Here is a 24,730-nt window from a genome sequence, read left to right on the forward strand (position 1 = left end):
GGCTTATGAAAAGAACTCTGGTTCACGTCTGATCTCTGCGACCTACAGATGATGTGACCTTGAGCCTCAGTTTCCTCCTCTGTTAACCAGAATATTCTGCCTCCCATGTTTATCCCACAGGGTGTTTTGAGAGAATAATTAAAACCAATAGCCCTGAAGGTAGTGTGGAAGGTAAAAATCGCGCAGGAGGGATTGCTGAAATAATCACAGATGTTTGCCCTTCCCTGAATAACAGCAACACTAACAACCATACTAACGAATAACAATGCTACATAATAACAACAGGTAACAATGTGCTTTATGTCATTTACTCCACAGTGATATTCCTAGGAACACAGGAGTGTGGCGCATCTTACAAGCCCGGAACAGAACACACTCATAGTGGAGGAACGTGGCCGAGCGTACCCAGCTGGAAGTGGCAGAGCCAGGCTTCAAACCCCAGCAGTGAGCCTCCAGACTCCACGCTCTGACATTAGGCTATGGGGCCGAGTGAACTGAATGCCCAGGACACTTGCTATGAGCTGTCCTGGCTATCGGACTACATGGCTGGTGTGCCAAGTGACACCACTCAACTGCCATTAGCTTGCCCTGTGCCCCTTGACAAGGGATTGCCTTGGTCCTGTTTCCTTTTGGGACCAGAGAGAGCAATCAGATTAATGGGTTTGTTGTAGGAAAACCCACAAAAGATAGCTGGCTGCCCCTGCTAGCCTCAAATATCTCTATATAGTGTTGAATCATCACATGGGAGCAAGATCCTGCGTAGATTCTCCCATTCTATCCCTCCTCCCACCCCAACATAGCAAAGTCTCCTTGCCGAGCCAAAGCTTGCAGCACTCTGCTACATTCTGGGGCCATTTGGGATTGGCATCCATCCCTTGTCTTTAATCCCGTAGCTTTTCAACGTTCAGCAGAAAGCACTCTCACCTTCCAGTTTTGCGGTTTTTTGCCATATCCCACCCTCCGCCATTCATCCCTCCCACTCTTTCCTGGCCACCCCCTTCCTGCCCTTCTCTCCCACTGCCCCCATCTTCCCCTAGATGGCTCTCCTCTGCTAATCCACACCACATCCCTTATCCTCCCCTGCAACTCAGAACAATATCCCCTCAGAAGGGCCACTTGGGAGTTTAGAAAAGAGGACGGGAGATGCAAGTGGGTGACAAGATGGGGGAACAGCCTATCTTAGGCAAAGGGTGAAGAAACATCTATCTGGGCAGTTCCAAGGTCACTTTTTGTTCCTTTTCTTTCTCTGCAGTGTCCTCTCTACTTTTGTACACTCATACTCTTCCCCGTTAGCACCTAGATAATAAGGGCTTGAGTCCAACCAGGTTCCCTCTCCCAGGAGATCTGTGTTTTTAAGCCTTGTGTCTAGCCATGGAATATGAACTTGGGCCCTGGTTTGGAAAGGTTGGGCATCACCCTGGCTATTTGGGGGAACAGTTCCTGACACCCTAAAAATAACATCATGGAAGTCATTTCTTTGGCTGCTGAGAAAAAGGACAAGAGATGGTCAAGGGGCCCTACTGAGCAGTGGGATAAAGGATAATGTAACTAAAGGAGCACCGCCCACCCCCCAAAGCGCTGCTGTCTGTTCTCCGTGCTCAAACAACTCCTGAGTCTTTTGCTTGCTTGACTGAACAAGTTTGGGGCCCTCTGGATACCAACGACAGGTGTGACTTTGTTCCCAGCCATCTAGCTGATCCTAGCTGCAGAGTGGTTCCAGACTGGTGGTTACCTTCCCTTCTCCTACCTCATCAATCCCCTACCAGAACAGCTGACAATGGCTCTCCTCTTCTCCCTCAACCTCCCCAGGTGGGATTTACAGTGGGAAGGTTACCAAGGCAACCAAATGTGGACGTTGTTTTACACTATCATATTCTGCTCCTCCCTCCTCCCCAGTGCAAAGTTACCTAAGCAAGGTCTCCCATCCAGTGCAGAAATCCCAAAGCTTCTGGCACTCAGGTCCGGCTGGAGGCAGCTGCAGAGAGGGAGGCGACTCCGATGTGGTCCTAAGGTGAGGACCAAGCAGGCATTCACCTCCCCTCCCACTTAGTTGGCATTACAATGATAGTATAAGGGGATCTTTAAATCAACATAAACCCATAACAATGAAGGGAATAGGAAGGGAACTGGAAGACATTTCTGAAAGGTTGGGAATTAGGAAGTCTCAGCCCAGAATGCACAGTGAGGGTGGGGGGCAGGAGCAGGGAGGGGCAGATGAGGAGGAGGCTCCCCAGAGCCCTGGAGAAGCCAGGTGGGAGGGACCCAAACTGTGGAATTACTTGAAAGTTTGCATATGAAATGGGAGCATGTCTGCCTCCCTCCCCTTCCCATCCTCTTCTTTAAACGCTTTGTGTTTAAGCCCTCAAATCTCTTAAGCCCCAAGTTCTGAGGGGGCATTGTGGAGGTGCAGTGGAGAATAAAGGATGGGATGAGTTAGTGAGGACAGGTTTTTGGTTTGGTTTGGTTTTGGTTTGCTTGTTTTTACAAATTCATAATGTAAATGCTATTTACTAGTTTTCAACTTTTAGAATCAATCTACAAGTAAGCATGCCACAAACAAGACAGATGTCCTCAACGTGGACACGTAAAAGAAAAGATTCAGTAGAAAGAATGTCAGCGAGGCGGAAGGGGAGAAGGAAGGAAGGAGAATAGAATATTCTCATCCTAAGTTGAGATATCCTGCTGAAAGCCAATGGAAAGAGAAAGGATAGGTAATGAATATAAGCACTTGAAGGATAAAAAATAGGAGCTCTTTTAAAAATGATGATTACTATCAAAATCAAATAAAGATGCTGACCACGATGCTTCTAATGAGGAAGGTATTAAGCATTCACCAAAAAAATTAATGTGTAACATAATATCAGATTGTTTAATGGGCAGGCAAGCAGATTTGCCTGCTCTGCTTACATGACTCCTTTCTCTCTCTTGTTCTTTTTTTCTTAAACAACAGCAGCAAAATGAGCCACGACAGCAACAAACCATGGCAAAAGTGCGTAAAGTATATTATTTAGAGATACGGAACTAACCAACATTGACAACCAAAAAGAGAAAGGTTTGAAAGTTTGGGGTCAGGAATGAGACAGAAGATGACAATCTTCTGAACTTCTAAATCTCTTTTGAACTTTAAAAAAAAAAAACAAAACAAAAACCCTGGCTTGCATTGATTAAAAGTAGAAAGACCAAGGAGTCACCTACTTATTTGCAGCCCCATAGTCACCAGGGCAAAGGATGCTCCAGAGACGCTGGGAGGGACCCAGTCTCAAGTCTCACTGTTGGGAAGGAAAGAGGGTACCTCTGTGACAGCGGCCGGGGAACCAGCTTTGGAGAGTCTGTGCCCCTCGTCAGTGACTGGGCTTTTCCCTTGCCGCCCACCCCATCGTCATCCTCACCTTCTTTAGGTGCCCTTGACATTTTAACCCACTGATTCTCAAACTCAGTTGCACATTAGAACCTGTTTAAAATCCCGATGCCTTGGGCGCCTGGGTGGTTCAGTCGTTAAGCGTCTGCCTTCGGCTCAGGTCATGATCCCAGGGTCCTGGGATCGAGCCCCGCATCGGGCTCCCTGCTCCACGGGAAGCCTGCTTCTCCCTCTCCCACTCCCCCTGCTTGTGTTCCTGCTCTCGCTCTCTCTCTCTCTCTCTCTCTCTCTCTGTCAAATAAATAAAATCTTAAAATCCTGATGCCTCAAGAGAATAAGATAAGCCACAGACTGGGAGAAAATATTTGCAAAAGACATATTGATAAATGACCTGATTAAAAAATGGGCCAAAGACATTAACAGACACCTCACCAAAGAAGAGATACAGATGGCAAATAAGCATATGAGAAGGTGTTCCACATCATAGGTCGTGAGGGAAATGAAAACTAAAACAAACCATTATACACTTATTAGAATGGCCAAAATCTGGAACACTGACACCAAATGCTGGCAAGGATGTGGAGCAACAGAAAGGCTCATACATTGCTGGTGGCGAAGCATAATGGCATAGCCACTAGGGAAGATGGTTTGGTAGTTTCTTACAAAACTAAACATATTCTTATCATATAATCCAGCAATCTTGCTTCCTGGTATTTACCCAAAGGAGTTGAAAACTTATAGCCACACAAAAACCTGTGCATGGATGTTTACAGCAGCTGCCAAAACTTGGAAGGAACCAAGACGTCCTTCAGTAAGTAAATGGATAAACAAACTGCTACAGCCACACAATGGAATATTATTCAGCACTGAAAAAGGAATGAGCCGACACCCCCTTTCCCAAGGCAAAGGGTAGACTGAGGCTGACTGATTACCAACAACCTCTGGTACAGTATTAATACTGTCAAGAGAGGCCACTGGAGTTTTGAGCACTGTACGTTGAACCCACTATGACATTCTAGGCCGTGTTAGATCACATACCCAGCGTCATTTGACTCCTGAAAAGGAAAAAAAAAGGTAATCAAATGAGGGGCATCTGTTCTGTCCGGGGATACCAGCCTTAAAAAGGAATTCCACACAGTGCTTCACTGTATTTATATTATAGGGTGAAGTTGCTCCTGAAAACAACTTCCTGATAATCATGACTACTTGAGTTTAGGCAATTTCTTGAAGCTTTTCTTCACTAAACGTGTTGGATGTTTTTTTATAAAATAAAGGAAGGAAGGTGAAATGCGTATACCAGCAAAGTTTTTCTAAACCAAGTCTGGAGTCATTCTTAGTAATTTAATTTAGAATGATCAATTGAGCAATCACCCGAAACTTATTCCCTAAAGTCCCCTGGGGTAGAATTCTTCTGGTGCGTAGGCTAGCCTTTCCAGTCTTCTTCCCCAATATACAATAATGTGTTTCAGCTGACAGCCAAACAGCGGGAAAAGTAATTAGCAAATTCATTAATTAGGATACTGCTTATATTTCTTCTATAATGGTTATCATTTACTTATTATTTTAATCCTCTGCCTTTTACTAAAGTCATTAATGGTCGTTAGTATATACTATTATGTCTGGAGGGTCACAAATATATTTTGTTTTACATGTAAAAGTGTTATTTATATAGAATATCAAGTCTGAAGGGTTCTCAGAGGAAGTGTTGCAGAATATGTTAAAAACAAATCTTACAGGAGACCAAATACACACAATGGATAACTGCTAGTAATTATTGAACACTTACAAGACAGACACTAGACTATGCTATTTAATTTACTCCATTTTTAGTAAAATCCTAACCATTTAATTATAAAAACAATCAATGAGAACATGGAACTTGATTATTATGTAATACTTATCCAGTTTATTTCTAAATTTTAATTGTATATTATTGAGAAAATCCGGAGTTGCAGAGATAAGTTAGGACAAATGTGTAACAGCTTTTTTTTAAATAGTTCACACTGACAATCTCAAGTTATTTTTAAGTTAAAGATGTCAGAATAAACTCTGAGATGAGTTAAAAATAAGATTAACACATTGAGAGTTTCAATATGTTAAAATTTGAGAAACAACTCATTTAGCGTGGGGTTTTTTTGGGTTATAATTCTAAAAAAAGAAATTAAAAACATACTTGAAAATAAGTTCAAATCAAATATCTATGGAATAGCAAAGCACCTTTCTAACACAGGTTAAAAACTACAAATCGATATGAACTTCCTTCTTCACAGATGAGGAAACCAAGGTCCAAAAAAGGTGGAGAGAGGGTCACAAATATATTTTGACTTATATTTGTGACTTATATTTGAAGGTGGAGAGACTTATCCAAATTCCACACAGGGATGTGGTAACAGAGTGAGATTACAACCAATTTCTCCTGATTGTATGTCCCCACCACTTTTTACGTTCCATGTTTCAGAGAGGGAATGCTTTAAGGGGATTTTTTTATGGAAAGTGACTCCTCCAGGGTCTTCCATGAACTCATGACTAGTGAAAAGACAAAGCATGGAGTCTGATTTTGTGTGTCACAAAATGGACTTCCCACTCAACCAACATTTTTTTTTTCAGGTGGCAGCTCATTATCATTCTCCTGAAATTAACAAATAATAATTTGGGGCAATAGCAAAGTTAAAAAACAACACTGATTTGTGAATTTGCAAGTAATTTTTGTTTGCTACAGGACATTAGCTTTTTTCTTATTTTTTAGATACATTCATAGAAGTTTGCTCCATCAGTCTGGACAGTGTCCCCTCTTCTCCTCTGGATGCTCAGCCACTAACACATTGGTTATGTAGAGAGAGAGAGAGACAGACAGACAGACTGTGTGTGTGTGTGTGTGTGTGTGTGTGTGTTAAAGCCAATGGAAGGGCTGAAAGTAGCCACAATTCCTGCTCCTATGGCAAAGTCATTCATATGACTTTTCTGTAAGCAAAAACAATGTCCTGAGAACCAGAATTAATTGAGATTGGGGTATAAACTCAAGTTTCCTTAGTATGACACCCCAGGTGGCAGAGCATGGCCCCTAAATGGCCACACTACTGGTGTGGACCCCAAGGGGGTAAAAAGCCCACAGTTTATCTCTGACTGTCAATTTCCTTCAGGACATCTCATTGCTACAGGCACTTTGATATTCCTAGTGTGGTGCTTTGGGGCACTTGCCTTTTTGCACTGACACAGGGCATAAAGATCATGTACGTACGTGGATGAACATAAATAACACTGGGCTGCGCCCACCATTCCCAAGATGAATCATCTTCCTCTAATATTCATTTCCAGAACAAAAGGTTTGTGACACATGTGAACTCCTTCTATTAGGGGGACAAAAGAATGTGAGGTGGCTATAAACGCCAGACACTGACACTGTTCAGACCACTGTTAGTTGATATTAGAGATATCGAATAATGATATTAGATACAGATAATTATTATTACAGGTAATTATTATTAACCAAGTGAGCTGTATATAAATAGCATAGATTTCCCAAACTAGACACCCCATTCTGCTGTTGGGAGGTTCCTAATGGGATATCCTACCAGGTGAGCTAATCAAGGGAAGGAACTCTCAATCCTCCTGATGCCCAAATGAGAAGGACTAATTAGATTATGGTTCATCACCCAATGGGGGAGAAGGACACTTAAAGATACTGGAAAATGAAGGGGCGCCTGGGTGGCTCAGTTGGTTAAGCGACTGCCTTCGGCTCAGGTCATGATCCTGGAGTCCCGGGATCGAGTCCCGCATCTGGCTCCCTGCTCAGCAGGGAGTCTGCTTCTCCCTCTCCCGCTACCCCCTCTTGTGCTCTCTCTCTTTCTCACTCTCTCTCTCAAATAAATAAATAAAAATCTTTAAAAAAAAAAAAAAAAGATACTGGAAAATGTGCATGATGTAGCAGTGAGTAATCAAAGGTTGCTAATGATGCCAGCTACGATCCCCTTTTTATCTTAAAATTGTATAGAAAAGATACTGGAAGGGTAGTCTTTAACATTTTAATGGTTATCTGCAAGTGGTAGATTAGAGACTTTTTTTTTCCTTTATAATTCTGTTTTCTGTAACCATGATTTTACAACCAGAAAAAAATTAATAAAGGAGCGGTGGGGGGTGCCTGGGTGGCTCAGTCGTTAAGCGTCTGCCTTTGGCTCAGGTCATGATCCCAGGGTCCTGGGATCGAGCCCCGCATCGGGCTCCCTGCTCCGCGGAAAGCCTGCTTCTCCCTCTCCCACTCCCCCGCTTGTGTTCCCTCTCTCACTGTGTCTCTCTCTGTCAAATAAATAAATAAAATCTTTAAAGGAGCGGTGGTCTGACTTTTAAGATTGCATTTTTCTCCCCATTTCCCCCCAACCTCCCTTACTAGAACACCAAACTCTCGGAGCCCACTCAAACCAACAACTCTGGAATTGAGTCCTGTCGGGGTACCAACTCCACACGGAAAAAGCAGATGACAAATTTCTATCTCAGGCTTTCGATGGTTCGGCTCACGCGTAAAAAATGTCTGCTTTCCAGGTTCACTCCCATTTCCTGGTGTCAAGCTTGGCACCAGCCCTGAGGGAACAACTTTCGTCCCTTCGGGGCTACTTCCGTCCGCAGGCCAAGGTTGAGCTGTGTTTTCCTCCATTCCCCGGCTTTCTGAATGGGCAAGGTCACTTCGGGTCTGGGCACCAGGGCACTCCCGTCCTCCCCCACCCATCACCACCTCCATGACCCTGCCAGGGCATGTCCATGGCAGCCCGAGCGGGCTTCCTCCTCTGCAGAGGTCCGCGGATAAGCAGTCTTGGCTTTGGCTGCAGGCTCTGTGGGTTACCAGCGACTGTTTAGCATCTCGGAGCCTCAGCTGCTCATCCGAAGGAGAAGGATCTGGAAGATCTTCAGGGTGGAAAGACCGGAGATCGTGCACCTAAGGAGCTTGGCACCTGACAGGCACTCGCTTAGCAGCAGCTGCTCTGACCATTACATAGTGCTGTGGATCCTCGGTTCTTCTTTCCAGGACTTCATCTCTCTCTAAAAAGGCTCCCACATTTCTTTTCACGTCCACGTCACCATCCTAGGGCATCTTCATGAACTCAACAGCACTCAAGTAATGTTTCCACGCTCCTGGCTCCTCTCGCGGAGCTCACCTCCAACCTTCTGTGATTTTGGAAAGGTGGGCTTCCAGGAAGGAACAGGAGGCCAGAAATAAACACAGGAAGCTTCGGGGGGTACAGCAGCAGGGTGCCTGTGGTCATTTGTACGAAAAGCGCTAACGCATCAGCTGTCCCACTGCAAGGGGAACGGGATGCTGCCTTACTTGGGGCAGAAGGATAAATTCACATTTGAAAGGCAAGCTAACAGCCTTGTATAAAGATACGTCATGCAAGTTTGAAGGACTGTGATTTATCATAATATTTTTCTAAGACTTCAAGGCCTCCAGTGTTCACTCGAGGACTATAAACCATGCCACCAGCGATCTAAAATGAGGGAGAGATTTTTTTTCCACTCTAGAAATAGCTGCCAAACAGACAGATTCCACCCAGCGCTCAGTTGCCCGTTGCCAACAGCATCACATCTCATCATCACCCAGGAATAAAGGGATGGAAATGAAGTCAGAACTGTCAGAGAAGGGAAGGACCCCGAATTAACAGAGTAGCTACACTAGGTCAGGCACGTTACATAACACGATGTCCTCGAAGATGCACAGGACTCTTTTGTGGTGGGCTGAATTGTGTCTCCCTCCTCCCCATTCATATGTTCAAGTCCTAACCCTCCAGTACCTCAGAATGTGACTGTATTTGGAGACAGGGTCTTTAAAGAGGAGATTAAGTCCTTCTGGGTGGGTCCTAACCCAGTATGATTTGTGTCCTTATAAAAACAGGAGGCTAGGACACAGACATGCACGAGCACAGAGGAAAGATCGCATGAGAATGCAGCAAGAGGCCGTTTGAAGCCCAGGGAGAAACCAACCCTGCTGACGTCTTGACCTTGAACTTGCAGCCTCCAAAACGGTGAGAAAATATTTTGTAATCGCAGCCCAAGCAAACTGATACATCCTGATGCAGGCATTATTCCTATTTTACATATGGGAAAACAGGTGTGCAGAATTAGCCTGGCTGGGGCCACACAGCTGGTAAGTGACAGAGTCAGTCCTCAAACTAAAAAACTGGACTCCAAAGCCCAGTCTCTGTCTTTTCCTCTAGCTCGTGAAGAGTGGGGACTCTGGAGCCAGTGTTCCTGGGTTTGAATCCCAGCTCCGTCATTTCCTGGCTCTGTGGCTTTGAGCGAGTTATTTAACTTCACTGTGCCTCAGTTTCAACATCTATAAAATGGAGCCACAGAAATCCTTACTTTGTATGCTTGTAGAAGGGATTAAAGAATTTTAAAATGAGCTATAAACATATGTGAAATAATGGGAAATACATACACTGGACTCTGCACCCAGTTCCTGCTAATATTTGATCTTTGATCCTAATTCCTGATGTAGAACTCCTAAAACCCTTGTAATTTCCTGGGTGATAGGAGCATCTTTAATTCTAATGAGGCAACTCTTGGTGGGCTACTGAATGGGAGCTGGTCACCAGCAAAAGCAAGCCATGATTAGAGGCTTGGAATTTTCAACCCCTGCCCCAACCCCCCACCCCTGTTCTCCAGAGAGGGGAGGGGAGCTAGAAGTGGAGTTAATGATGGATCATGCCTACGTGATCCCACAAGTATGGGGTTTAGAGCACTTCCAGGTTGGTGAACAAGAACACGTCCATGTGTCAGGAGGCTGGTGCACGGCAAACTCCACAGGTACAGAAGCTCCTGTGTTCAGGACCCTTCTAGACCTCACTCTAGGTACCTTTTCATCTGGCTATTCATTCATACCCTTTAATATCCTTTGTACTAGCAGAAATCTAGTACTGGTTTCCTGAATTCTGTGAGCTGCTCTAGAGAATTAACGGGACTCAAGTAGGGAGACGTGGGGACCTCTGATTGATAGCCAGTGGATCAGAAGCACAGGTGAAAAGCTGGCCTGGACTGGGTGCTGGAGTAGGGGTGGTCTTGTGCGACCGAGCCCTTAACCTGTGCAATCTGACCCTAGCTCCGGGCGGATGGTGTCAGAAGTGAATTGAATTGTAGGACACGCTGCTGGTGTTACAGAATTGGTCAGTGTGGGAGAAACCCCTCCCCCCAATCTGGCTTTGAAAGTGCTGAGTGACAATAAGGGAAAAACACTGCATTTTTTTCCTAGACGGTGTAAAATACTTAGCATTGACACATGGCAAGTGCCCAATAAATGTTAGCTAATATTACTACTACTATCATTACCATTATTTTTACTATCATCATAATTAGTACTGAAGGATCCTTAATAATCTCATCCAAACGTCTCATTTTACAAAATCAGGAATGTGAGGCCCAGACATGGGGATTGTCTTAGAAGGTCACAAAACCAGGTAATCGAGGTCTTCACCAATGGTCTGCCCACTGTTTGGCGGAGGCTCACTGAAACAAATGTTTGGCTGAGAGGTTTAGTTTCTAGTGGTTTTTAGGTGAGAGCAGGGCATGCAGTGGAGTAAAGGTAGTCGGGAGGCTGCGGTGGGCGTGGGGACCGTGACCCTCGGCCCCGGATTCTCACCTGCACACAGAGGCACTCACGCACGGCACCCAGCGCCCCCCCCCCGCCACCCCGCCGAGCATCGCTGCGAGTATATGGACACACGAAAGCACCTCAGTGACACAGGACCCCAAGGCATGGGATTCAAAACAAAAAAGAGCAACTCCTGAAAATCCTTGTGGGCCCAAGGGCAGCTCAGGCCCAGGCGCAGCTCAGACACCTTAGGTCAAGACTCGAAAAATTAAGGAGGTTAAGACACATCAAAAGATTCTCCTAGAAAAGCAATTGATGCTTCAAGAAGCCAGCAGTCACACCTGCTCACGGAGCTCCGGGACCAAAGGTGTCTGGGGCTGTTCTGCAAAAGCAGCCGGGCATTCAGGCATGTGGTCTCCTAACAGCAGCAGTAGGTCACTGAAGGGTTTTAATCAAGAGACCATGAGATCACATTTGTATTTTGTAGAGATGACTACAGTGTAGAGAATGGACTGTCGGGGCATGGCTGCACTTAGGCAGCCCGGCTGGGGAGTTTTGAAGTGGTTCGGGGCCCTGATGCTGGTCCGCTGGGAGTAGGATGTGCCACTGAGCAGGGGAACAAACCACAGAGATGAGAGCTATTTAGGATGTCACGTCACCAGGCTCAGGGAAGACCTGGAATGTGGGAGGGAGGGAAGGCGAGGGGATCCCAGACGGACCCAAGTTTCTGGCTTGGACTACCAGACAGACGGATACAGATACTGAGACAGGGATCCCTGGATGACGGACAGGCTCTGGGCTCAGTCTGAGAATGACACTGAAGCTACGTGACATCCATGAGCAGATGCGGACAGGAGGCACTGATGTTTGCTGAGTACTTGCCCTGTGCCAAGGGCTCTAGGAGGCCCTGGCAAAAAAAAAAACAAGGAACAAGGAACAAAACAGACTTCCTGCCCTCAAGTGGCTCGTGCTCAGCCTCGACCGCACACTGGAATCACCTGGGAGTCTGGCAACCACGGATGCCCGGATCCCATCTGCAGGAGTCGCAGTTAATTGGGTGTTTTGGGGCTCCCCTGGTGATTCTAGGGTGCAGTCAGGGCTGAGAACCCTGGAGCTTGTGAGACCCAGGATGGCCCATGTCTCATCCCATAGAAAGGGGAAGCAGCAAGACTCATGACCTTAGGCCTTAAGGATTTAGAACAGAAAAAGTAAAGCAATGTGATATCATAGGAATACTATTAACTGAATATTAAATCAAAATATAGGCATCCTTAGTAATTCCTGGTTCCTACTTGTTCCCCGGCTCCCTTATTAAGAGCTGAGCATGAAAAATGGATGACAGATGATCCCTTCTCTAAGAGTTGATGCTCTACTCCAAGATAGAAGTCAAATATAACACAAGGCAAGATGTAATCCAGGCTAATAATCAAGGAACAAAATAAATGCCGAGAAATATCAGAGAAGCAAGAGATATCTTGTGTTTTACTCCTCTTTCCAAGTCACGACAATGGACCGCTCAGAGTTCTCCCTCTTGGAATTGAACTCATCTTGCCCTTGAACTCAGTGTGAGAGCACACGTTCCTCAATTTTCCTGGAAAGAAAAAAAAACCTGACAGCCAAGCTGAAAAAAAGTTGCCTGTGCCAGCACACTTCAATAAGTGTGCCAGGTGCATATACCACTCCCCGTTCAGGAGCAGTGCCCACACTGCTCAGAACACTCCCGCTCATCTCCACGGCAGGCTGGTGGGAAGGGAGGCGCCGGGATTCGTTAAGCCCATTTGGAAAAGAGAGAAATGATGCATCGGGGGGATATAAAAAGGCGGATCCGTCTGGGAGTGGCAGGCATCTGACAAAAACAAATCCTGAACTTCAGCCTTGAAAACAACTGTCTCCCCCCACCCCTGCCCCCAACTCAAACTGTTTACTGCCCAGTGGTCTCTGAGTTCTTCCTAAGGCCCTCACGTCATTATAAGCACTGCAACGCCCCACTGTGAATGTGGTGGACTGCGCCCCGCCTTAGGATAGAGAAGTGGCTAACAGACAATTCTAGTCTCGCGATTCTCCAGAAGTGACCATAAATAAAACCAAGTCCACCTGGCATTTCATCACTGGCCATATCAACTGTCCTGAGGAGACTCGTGAGGAGTATCCGATGAAGTCCCTGACCTCAAGGACTTTAGCGTAAGAGTTAAAGAGTTTAGATTTTATCCCTTAGTCAGTGTGAAGCCACTTAGGGTTTCTGAGGGATAGGATCAAGGGGTTTTAGTGAGATTAATCTGGCAGCATCATGCCCAAGTACCTTGGCCATTAAACAAAGGAAGGCCATTGACAAGAGTCAAACCCTCAGAAGCCCATGTATTATCAAGTATACTAGAGAGGCACTAGAACCTTCTCTGAGCCAGTATGTGTTATGCTATTTAAGTCTCTAGGGTACTTGCTCACTGCTAGAAGAAGGAAGACCTCTACGGACCCTTCTGACTGGGCTCAGTCATGGCTGCCTGAGAAGCTGTCCCAGCCCAGGTAGGCCCCTGTTTCCAATCAATAATTCCAGACACATGGAGGTCACTTTTCCCTAAAGATTTCCAGTGAAAGAGATCCCCCAGTGCCCGCGAGGATTTTCTAGACTCGAAAAGGATTTCCTTGTGTCCTTCCTACCCCCCCTGCATGCCACAACCTGCCTCTTCCCTCACCACAGAATAGAGAAGAGCTGAGCTGATTCTTCTCTGCCACACGGACGCCTGGGACAGATGAGTAGTGTGAGTTCGACAAAGGGACCCAGGAGTAGAACTGTGACCTGTTAATGCTTTCCTGAAATTATTCCATCAATTCAATAGGTAATAATAATAATAATAATAATAATAATAAATCTATGACACCCTGGGTATTGTACTAGGCCCAGCGGTACATATAAAAAACCAAACCAGACCCAGTCTCTGTGCTCAGGGAATGATTAAAGTCCAGAAGATGCTTAATATTATTCACAAACATCCACAGTGAGAGACAGAAGACGACAGGATGTGAAAGAATCCCAGAGAAGCGGGCGAGGGAAATACACAGGCACAGGGGACACCGAAGTGACTCGCTCCAAAGGGAAAAACTAGGGATGGTAGATTCTGACAAACCAGAGAAAAACCATGCAGATCTAATTATGTAGAAATCCAACAACAACAAGAAAAATTTACTTCTCCCGAATGAATAGAAGAACACAGGCGTACGTGCTCTGCAGCCCGCCACGGCAGCCCACGGCTGGCTCTTGAGATTGCCTACAGTAACTGGGCAGGGAAGCCCCCAGTCTTTACTACTCTGGGTTACATGACAACTGACGGGAAAACACACGGCCTGTGCCAAAAGGAGAAGCAGTCCCGGTTAGGCTCAAGGGCATCTAACCCAGGGCCATGGGAAACCTCACTTTCTCCCCTCAGCAGCATGAAATACTTGGTGGGTTTGACATGGTGGGGTCCTGGCTGGAAAGGTGACAAGCCCCTCCAAGCCACACCAGGCCCCACTGCCCCAGAGATGACCAGCAGCCCCCTGAGGATCCTGTCTTCACAAGGCCACCCACAGATGTCCACAGCAGAGAACACCTAACACTTACGTGGCCCTTTCAAAGTTCACTTTGGGCTTTTACAGACATCTCTGAGTCTCACAACATCCCTGAGGGGGTAGGCGCTCTGAAGCCTGTCTTCTGATACCGGTTCTGTTGTATTGTTTCCTACTGTGTCTAGGATCTATCTGCAAGCACATTCCATTCAAGCAATTTCTCCAGCTTTGGCTTCAGTGCATCCTCATTGCCTCCCTCCCCAAGAAGGACGCTGTGAGAGCCAATGGTTTTTTGCCCTGAGAGGACTTAACTGCCCATCTAGGGGCCACAGGAGAGTTAAAATAACAATAAAGGGGCATCAGAAGGCAGGGTTTGATGCTCAAATAAAATAGGCAGACACTGATGCAAAATGAGCTCATGGGACAGAGAAAGCGCTGGGCTGGCTGAAGCAGGAAGCCACAAAGCACCAGAGGGGTTTGAACGGTGTCCGGCACTTAGCAGAAACTCCATCTTTTTTTTTTTGTATGGTTGATCCTTAGAATGCATGCACTTTTTTCTCTAAAGTCTCCACGAACACTGAATGTGATTACAGAACCACTGCTCCCAGGGGAAATACAGGGTTAAGTTACTTTGAGCCGCTGGTCAAAACAACGGGGCAGCCTCACATACATTTGGATGGATTTCCTCTTCCTTTTTCTGGATGTACCACACCAGTGATTCATGAACACCGAACTCACAGTCAACAGCCCGATGAGGCGTGCCTGAAGGAGGCCTGTCCAACACACGGGTTTTCTCTGTCGGGCACATCACAGCCTGCTTGTGCTTCGGAACACCAGACAGCACTTCGGCTCCACGCTTCGGGCCATTCTAAACAGTGAAATCGTCAACAAAAAGCACAAAAATGCACAAAAGTGGCATTAAGTAGACCACAGAAAGAATGCTGTTCACAGTAGGAGAGCTGCACCACAGGGAGGCAGAGCGTGGCCTTGCTGGGTCTCAGCTGGGAACAAGCACATCGGGCGATGTAAATTTTTTGCCATTCTGTTCTGCATATGTCCAGAAACAGCCGTGAAAGCCCCATGAGTATTGACTTTGGGGTACAAATAAATACTAGTGGGTGGGTGAATTAGCAAATACGGGATCCGTGAATAATGAGGATCAACTGTCCTCTGTTCCGGAAGGGATGTAAAGAGAAGCGCTCGGTCCATGTCTGTGGAATGGAATTGAAGCTGCAAAGACAAACGAGGCTCTCAGGTGGAGGAAACAAACATGGGGGCCGATGGAGTGGGAGAGAGAAGCTGGTTCTGCATAAGGGAGTGACGGCCAGCAAACCAGGTACGGTCGGATGGGGGAGGGCTGTGAATATTACCCACAATCACTGAGAACCTGGCAGGTGCAGGACCAGAGAAGGGCAGAATTTCAGGACCTTAGAGGATGAGTCAGGAAGGGCCGCTATGGACAGAGGGGCCAGGTCAAGTCAGCACGTACATCCAGGGCACTTCTGGATCTCCAGGGATGGAGATGACTGTCTCATCTAGAGGGAGCGAGAGGAGGAAGGGACTCTATGGTGTAAGACCTCCAAGCCTCAGTATCCATACAAAAGGAACACAGCCAGGAGCCAGGAGCCTGGAGCCTAGAGCCAGGAGCCAGGCAGGTCTTTCCCAACCCTGACCCCTGGTCCCTTCTGTGCACTCCCGTGGCTTCCCATCGTGCATCACTGTTGACCTGTCTATCTTTGCGAACATTCATTAAAGCCCTTGATGCGCCTGGACACTTGCACGTGCCTGATAAAGTACTTAGTCCTCACAACAGAGGTGGGTGTTATTACTCAGCCCATCTACAGACAGGAAACAGACAAGGTTAGGTGGAGCTTAAAACTCTCTGAGCTTTTTGGTTTGATGTAATCCCTTTTATTTTGGCTTTTGTTGTCCTCACCTGAGGAGACTGATCCAAAAAATACTGCTTAGACTGATGTCAAAGAACTGACTGCATCTCTTTTCCTCTAGGAGTTTCATGGTTTCAGCTCTTACATTTAGGTCTTTAATCCATTTTGAGTTTATTTTTCTGTATGGTGTAAGAAAGTGGCCCAGTTTCATTCTTTTGCATGTGACTGTCCTGTTTCCCCAACACCATTTGTTGAAGAGACTATCTTTTCCTCATTGCATATTCCTGCCTCCCTTGTTGTAGATTAATTGACCATACAGGTGTGAGTTTATTTCTGGACTCTCTAGTCTGTTCCATTGATCTATGTGTCTATTTTTGTGCCAGAACCATATGGTTTTTATTACTATAGCTTTGTAGTATATCATGTAGATATCTGGGATTGTGATGCCTCCAGCTTTGTTCTTCTTTCTCAAGATTGCTTTGGCTATTTCGGGTCTTTTGTGATTCCATAAAGACTTTAGGATTCCTTGTTCCCGTTCTGTGGAAAATGTCATTGCTATTTTGATGGGGATTGTATTGAATCTGTAGATTACACAGCAAAGGAAACCATCGGCAAAACCAAAAGGCAAAGTACCTAACGGGGAGGAGATATTTGCAAATCGTACATTCAGGTAGGGGTTAATATCCAAAATACATAAAGAACTTATACAACTTAACATAAAAAAACCAAACAACCTAATTAAAAAATGGTCAGAGGACTGGAATAGACATTTCTCCAAAGAAAACCTACAGATGGCCAACAGACACATGAAAAGATGCTCAGCATCACTCATCAGGGAAATGTAAATCCAAACCACAATGAGACATCACCTCACACTTGTAAAATTGGCTATTATCAAAAAGACAAAAAATAACAGGTGTTGGCAATGATGTGGAGAAAAGGGAAACCTTGTACCACTGTTGGTGGGAATGTAAATTGGTGTAGCCACTGTGAAAAACAGTATGGAGGTTCCTTAAAAATGAAATAGAACTACCCTATACTCCAGCAATTCCACTTTTGGGTATTATCTGAAGACAATGAAAAACACCAATTGGAAGAGAATGCACCCCTATGTTCACTGTGGCATGATTTACAACAGCCAAGAAATGGAAGCAACCTAAGTGTCAGACAGATGAATAGATAAAGATGATGTGGTATACACACACACACACACATATACACACCATGGAATATTATTCAGCCATAAGAAAGAATGAGATCTTGCCATTCGTGACAACATGGATGGACCTAGAAGGTATCATGCGAAGTGAAATCAATCAGGCAGAGAAAGGCAAATACTGTATCACTCCACTTATATATGGAATCAAAAAAAAAAAGAAAAACAAAGCAAAACAGAAACAGGCTCAGAGATACAGGAAACAAACTGTTGGTTACCAGAAAGAAGAGGGTTTGTGGGGGATGAAATAGGTGAAGGGGATTAGACATACAAACTTCCAGTAAAAAAATAAATAAATAAGGAGGATGCAATGTACACACAGGGAATATAGCCAATAACATTGTAATAACTTCGTGCGGTGATAGATGGTAACTAGACTTACCATGGGGATTATTTTGTAATGTATAAAAATATCAAATCACTATGATGTATGCCTGAAACTAATAGGATATTGTATGTCGATTATACTTCAATTTAAAAAACAAACAAACAAAGTCTCTGAGCTGATGGTCTGACGCCAGAGCCCTCAGCTGTAACCAGGGACCCAGCAGTTCTTGCTTGCTCACGGCTGAATCCCGGCAGCTTGGTTTGGAGCTGGGGCATCCGAGTGACTCCAGAAATATCAGCTGAATCATGTTCACCTCCAGCCTTCCAGGTGAGTGGCGTGTGGTGCACACAGAACCCTGTAGCCCCAGCTCAGGCCTCCCTTCTCCAGCGGCTTCAATAGGGGCCAACTTCAAGGGTGCTTGCCCTGTGCGGTCCCCTAGTATCCCACCCACACTCAGGACCTTGCACTTGATTTAACACTCTGCTGTGTTGAAATTCTTAATACTTTTCAAGCAAGGGGCCTGCATCTTTGCTGTGCACTGGGCCCCTCAAATTTCACAGCCGGTCCTGCTCCTGACTCCCCGATCTCCTCTCCCACAGAGGGCTTTGCTGTGGGCCAAACCCGAGGACCAGAGACAAGTCTGTGCAAGCAGCCACTGCTTTGTTGAAAACTTTCCATCCCAAATTAACACGTACATTTCTATTCTGGCTATGGAGCCTACTAATGCGTGTAACTTAATCACACTGTTGTTTGCTCAATCTGGCTGTAAACCGTGTAAACTTCATCCTCCCAGGGGCTTTCGCTACCGGTTGGGGAATTAACAACACACGTCAAGCTCGTTACATGACTCTCTCAGGATTCTGCTCTGGTTTCTGCTCGCAGTCTCTAACCCTAAGCACACTGCGTGTCGGCCCTGAGCAATGCCCTCCCTTGAATTACTGAATGTGAGTACCTATTCTTAAAAAAGTCCCCACGGATCAGAAAGAACAAGGCAGAACAATGAAAACTCTAATCATGCATTGCTTCTATCCATCCAAACTACTCTTAAGTTCTGAAATCTGTTCTCATAAAGTGTTTCCAAAAAAGATAAGGAAAATGGATCTTTTCCTCCTCCCCAGTCTAATCTGGATATAAAATGAAATTAAAATCAACAAACAGCTAACTGTGCCTAAGCCTTAGTTTATTAACCAAACAAATGGGTTGAACAATTTATCTACATTTAATAACACGGGCAAACAGAACAGCAGTTGGCTGCTAGCCGTGACAATCACGAGATACGAATACCTAGCACTGCTGACAGGCAGAGCAGAGTCCAAAGGAAGGACATGGGTGGGAGGAGAGGTTGGAGGGTCACAGGAGACCCTGGTTCTGTTACTGATTAGCTCTTGGAGTTGGGTTTATATCACTTCACTCTCTGGGCCTTGGTTTCTTCCTCTGAAAAACACTGGCATAAAAATAATTTGGTGACAGTAAGGGGCACCTGGGTGGCTCAGTCGGTTGGGCAGCTGACTCTTAATTTGGGCTCAGGTCATGGTATCGGGGTCCTGGGATCAAGCCCCGTGTCAGGCTCCACACTTGGTGTGAAGTCTGCTTGGGGATTCTCTCCCTCTGCCCCTCCCCCACTCTCTCTCTCTCTAAATAAATAAATCTTTTAAAAAAAAATTTGGTGATAGTGAGGTTAAATAAGACCATGGATCCAGAAAGCCCTCTGTGAAAACTTTAAGTCTTACTCTATTTTTCTTAAAGATTTTATTTATTTATTTGAGAGAGAGAGGGAGAGCGAGCATGAGAGAGAGTGCACCAGAGGGAGGAGAGGCAGAAGGAGAGGGAGAAGCAGACCCCCCACTGAGCAGGGAGGTGGATGAGGGGCTTGATCCCAGGACCCTGAAGATCATCACCTGAGCTAAAGGCAGACGCTTAACCGCTTAACCGACTGAGCCACTCAGGCGCCCCTCTTTAAGTCTTATTCTAAAACAGAAGATGCTACTGAGCCCAGATGTTGCATGTGCTTAAACGGCCTTTAGAAGGTCTAACAGATCCCAAGGAAACTGCCCTGAAAGGATTTTAAGAAATCCCAGCCGGGGGAGGCAAGATCAAATTCGATGGAAAGAATTCGTACTCCCCATGGCCTGCCAGCCCTTGGCCTCCTAACGCGATCAGATGCTGGATTTGGAAACAGCCAACCCGATCGAATTCTTCACACTTCTAATTACTTCATGATTTGTATACACATTTTGGCAGTTGCTTCAAGGCTGTTTTATTAATTCACAGATTTTCACTATTTTTGCTTCTCCTTTTCTTGCCAATTAGCTGAGCTAGCTGCCACTTGGCATCTGGGGAGAGCTACAATGGGAACCAGCCCTCCCTGCTCCCCAGCCCCCCACACCCGGGAACCTCACCTCAGAGGGAGAGTCAGAAGTCACCACGGGGGACAGATGGGTGGGGGTGGCCTGGGGGGAGCCCCTCCCCCAATGACAACATCTCTGCTTCCTCTGCCCTGAGAAAACAGCACCTCTCCCACCATCTCATGCTGACACCATGCGTGCTCCCAGGCCTGTGCTCCCACTCAGGCTCTAACACCTGAGGGAGAAGGCCGCCATCACTAGACTTGTTTCACTAACCTCATGAAGATTCTTCCATTAGTCCCCCCAGTAAATTGGGTGAGAGCACACTATGCACCCAGGTCTCTGGTGTGGCCAGTAAATACCATCCAAACTCACGGCCAAGTGAGACCCTGCCCTTGTATCAGTCCTGGGCAGGTAGAACGGGGCAAGGGATCCGGTTCAAGTCCTGGCACTCATGGGCCTCACCTCACCCCCTTGCCAGGTTACCATGAGGAAGGGTGTAGAACACCATTAAGTGCTAAATGCAGGTCATTACAAGCAGCTGACTGAGGTGTGAATGTACCCTAGTGGTAGGGTGTTTTGGCTCCATTTTAAAATCAGGAGGATTTCAAGGCTGAGATTTTTTTTTTTTTTTTTTTTTTTAAGATTTTATTTATTTATTTGACAGAGAGAGACACAGCGAGAGAGGGAACACAAGCAGGGGGAGTGGGAGAGGGAGAAGCAGGCTTCCCACCAAGCAGGGAGCCCGATGCGGGGCTCGATCCCAGGACCCTGGGATCATGACCTGAGCCGAAGGCAGACGATTAACGACTGAGCCACCCAGGCACCCCCCAAGTCTGAGATTTGACATGGTGTAGGAAATATGGCTGAAGCCTCTCCTTCCTCTAGAGCCCAGGCTAACTGAAGCTGGTGGTGGGAAGCAGGAAGGAATGTTCCAGAAGGGAGTGCCTGTGGCTTCACTGGGCCATTGTTATCCATTGTACCCTCCTCGAATTATTTTTGTCAGCTTCCTGCTTTTAGAATGTACCCGCAGGGGGAGGTCCAACCAGGATCCAGCTGAGGAAACACAGCAGGAGCTGAAATGGAAGCTGCTTGGCCAAGACTAACTTGGCCAAGACTAGGGCAGGAGGCAAGAGTGCTGAGCTGGAATGGTAATGCTCTCCCCTCCCTCCCTTAATTACAGGGCCTAAAGAAAACACCCATTTGTCCTGCAGATTGATCAGTGCTGGGGATAGCCAGGAGGCTGGTTTCCCTAAATGATGAACAACATCACAAGCTGACTAACACTAGCAAAGAGCCACTAGGGCACAGGGCTGGGGAATGTGACAAAGCCTCCCGGACATCGTGGAGAACCGGGTACAAGAGCAACACTGTTGGCCGACTCTGTGGCTCTTTCCGAGGATTTCTAGCCACATTCCATGCCAGCACCTTGACCCTCCCTAAGCATCCCAGGATTCCAGGCACCCAAGGCTCGGTCTCCTGAGGTCCCAGAGGCCAGCCATCCCTGGGGCAGACCAGGCATTTTCCCCGGGCCAGCCTTGGTTCCTCCTGCCCTGCACCTCTCCAGCACCTTCCCCTGTGCCCCAAGTCAGCTCAGGGAAGCACAAAGCTGGCTGAGTTTTTAGGGCAGCCTGAGCTTCAGCTTCTCACACTGGTGTGCCGAAGTGAGTGCAAGTCGGCCGGGATGTGAGTTTGTTTCCAGATACTTTTCATCCTCCAGGCACCCCAGAGAGTGAATTAGGATGGAGTCAGTGCCGCAGGCTGAAGGAGAAGACAGGGCGCTCTGGCCCAGCTGTGTGCTTGGACAAAACTTACAGCTGACTCAACACGCTTTAAGCACGCCATTGGGTGCTCTCAAGTGTCATTTTCCGAACACACTGAGTTCTCTTTAGACCCAGAGGCGGCCAAAACTTCCCAGGCACCAGAAGAGCATTCCAGACAAGGCCCTCCAGGAAGGACACCTGCATATATTAAAAGGGATGTCTTTTTTTTTCAAGATTTTATTTATTGGACAGAGAGAGACACAGTGAGAGAGGGAATACAAGCAGGGGGAGTGGGAGGGAGAAGCAGGCCCCCCGCGAAGCAGGGAGCCCGATGCGGGGCTCGATCCCAGGACCCTGGGATCATGACCTGAGCCGAAGGCAGACGCTTAACGACTGAGCCACCCAGGCGCCCCAAAAAGGAATATGTCTTAAGACAATATTATCATCAATGATACCAATACCACCACCTCTACAAAACTCCTGCAACTCCAAAGAGTTTATTTATAAAAAGCAAGTAAACCAAGGTATAAAAACTTGGATTGAGGCAAAATATGGTGCTCCTTCTCTGCTCCACGAAAGGATTCACTACTGCCGTGTTTAGAAAGAAAACCAACGAAAACAATTGCTGCTTTTTAAAAAATTACAAATTCACTGTATAAAAATCAGATAATAAAGGTAAGAAAAACGAAAGAATGACCCTAATGCCCCAGAAAATCCTGCCTAACATCCTTCTAACATTTGCTGTACACATAGAATAACATTTTTTTAAAGAAGGAAAATAGAATCATACAGTATATGCCATTTTATAAGCAATATACTATAACAAATTCTGTGAATGAAGAGACTGGTACATCATTTAAGCTCTGTAGCATCATCAAATAGAGTACTAACATTTACTCACGTGTTATTTCCTTTAAATAGCGTACTCTCCTAGAACCTTCAATACAATATTGGCAAATGATAGCTTAATGAACAAATCTCTAGGAATGTAATTAGGAAATCGTAATTTCTGGTGCTCTTGTATTCTGCTTCCATTTATACAACAGGCCCTAAAGAACCCATACATTCATACATTCATTCATTCTTTTACCATATGCTGATTACAGGCCTACTATGTTCCCATCATTGTGTAAGCACTGGGATGTTCCTGCTCCAGTGGAACCTGGACAGCAGTGAGAGAAGACAGACGACGCGTAACAAAACAGAGATTTAAAAAAAAAAAAATCAGATTGCAATAAGGGCCGTGAAGGAAATAGAAAGAGACAGGTGATATAATAACATTATCTCAGGAGAGAGGATTATTTTAGCCAGAAGGCCTCTCTGAAAAGATCATTTGAGCTGGGGCCTGAAAGATAAGGAGTCATCCCTGCGAACAGCTGGAGGAAGAGCAATCCAGGCAGAGAAAACAGTACGTGCAAAGGTCCTGAGGCAAGAGTGAGTTTGGTATATTCAGGAAAGAGACGAATGGGACTGAAGTAAGACAAGTGTGGGGCAAGGCTGAAGAGGCAGATCACATAGGGTCTTGTCACTGTGAGGAGTTTTAACTTCATCCTGGTGTACCAAGAAGCCACCAAGTATTCACGTAGGGGAGTGATGTGATCTAATTTGCAAGTTCCCTCTGGCTGGGTCCTCAAATGTGAAGAATGTACTGGGGGGGGGGGAGGGCAGAGACAAGAGTGAAAACAGGGAGACTAGTAAGGAGGCCATGGAAGTGGTCCAGGTGAGTGATGACGGGGTCTTGGACTTGATTGTTGGGGTGGAGAGAGACACAAGATGCATTCTGGAAGTGGAATGAAGATCTGCTGACAGATTAACTGTAAGAGGAGAGAGCAGGGAGCACTGAAGAAAGATTCCTACTAGTTTTTGCTTGACTGACTGGGGGCTGATGCACCATTTATGCAGATGGGAAAGTCTGGGGGCAAACTGATGTGAGAGGAGTCTAAATGAATCTGCAGAGAAGTCTATACGGCTGCACAATGTTTATAATTCTTTTGAGATCCATTCTCTCCCTGGCTCCAAGGAACTTGGTGCTTCAAGCACTGAGACCTGGCTGGTGTAGGTTCTACCTCGGGATCAGCCCCTTCAGGGAACTTACCTCACTCCACGGAGATTTCCCCCATCCGTGACAAAATAAATAGAATAAATGCCCATTTCGTGACTCCTACAGCTCTCTTAAAGGCTGAGAAATGATGCCAAAAGAGCTATTTCAGCTCCTGGAAAGGAGGCATCCTATATATCATTTTGTTTCTTTAGCTGTCTCCTGAATTAACTAACAGTGTGCATACAGGAGATATTTATCGTACTCCAAGGGCTCAGTCTCTGAGCAAAAAAAACCTTTGGGGGACAGAATCTGAAATGATACCATTTATCTGACCGTACGGGTCACTAATTCTTCCCCAAAGACCATTAATTGGCTTGGGAACACTGCCACTCACTCTCATTACGAATGATGCTCTTATTTTAAAGCCCTAAACTTGGCAGTTTGTGGTGGCTGCTACTCAACCATTCACAAAACGGTCTTTCCTGGCCTGGTAAATGATTGTTTCTGAAATGCTGCAGTTCCAAACCTCCTCTGCCTCAAACCTCACAGCTGCGAGTCAGAGACGCAGTGCCATCCATGAGCGCGTGCTCTCACTCAAGTGTTTATGAAGCCGGCGCCATGGACCCTGCATGTAGCCCCAGGTCCCCCTTCAGGAATGAAGGACTTACTGCCTCAGC

General features: G+C 46.1%; 1 protein-coding gene across 3 annotated transcripts in view; it reads right to left on the minus strand.

Moving 5' to 3' along the window:
• MAPK4 (mitogen-activated protein kinase 4) overlaps positions 1-24,730 on the minus strand; it is a 143,780-nt gene that overhangs the window by 66,282 nt on the left and 52,768 nt on the right. Inside the window, exon 1 of one of the 3 annotated variants that reach the window (XM_032422917.1) lies at positions 1,908-2,273. The exons of the other annotated variants lie outside the window; for them this stretch is intronic. The gene's annotated coding sequence lies outside the window, so the exon portion shown is untranslated. Of the gene's footprint in view, positions 1-1,907; positions 2,274-24,730 lie in introns of those variants that run through there. 3 annotated transcript variants of the gene reach the window in all.

This window comes from Phoca vitulina, unplaced genomic scaffold (genome assembly GCF_004348235.1).
Source record: "Phoca vitulina isolate PV1807 unplaced genomic scaffold, GSC_HSeal_1.0 scaffold27, whole genome shotgun sequence".
In the NCBI taxonomy this organism is placed as follows: Eukaryota; Metazoa; Chordata; class Mammalia; order Carnivora; family Phocidae; genus Phoca; species Phoca vitulina.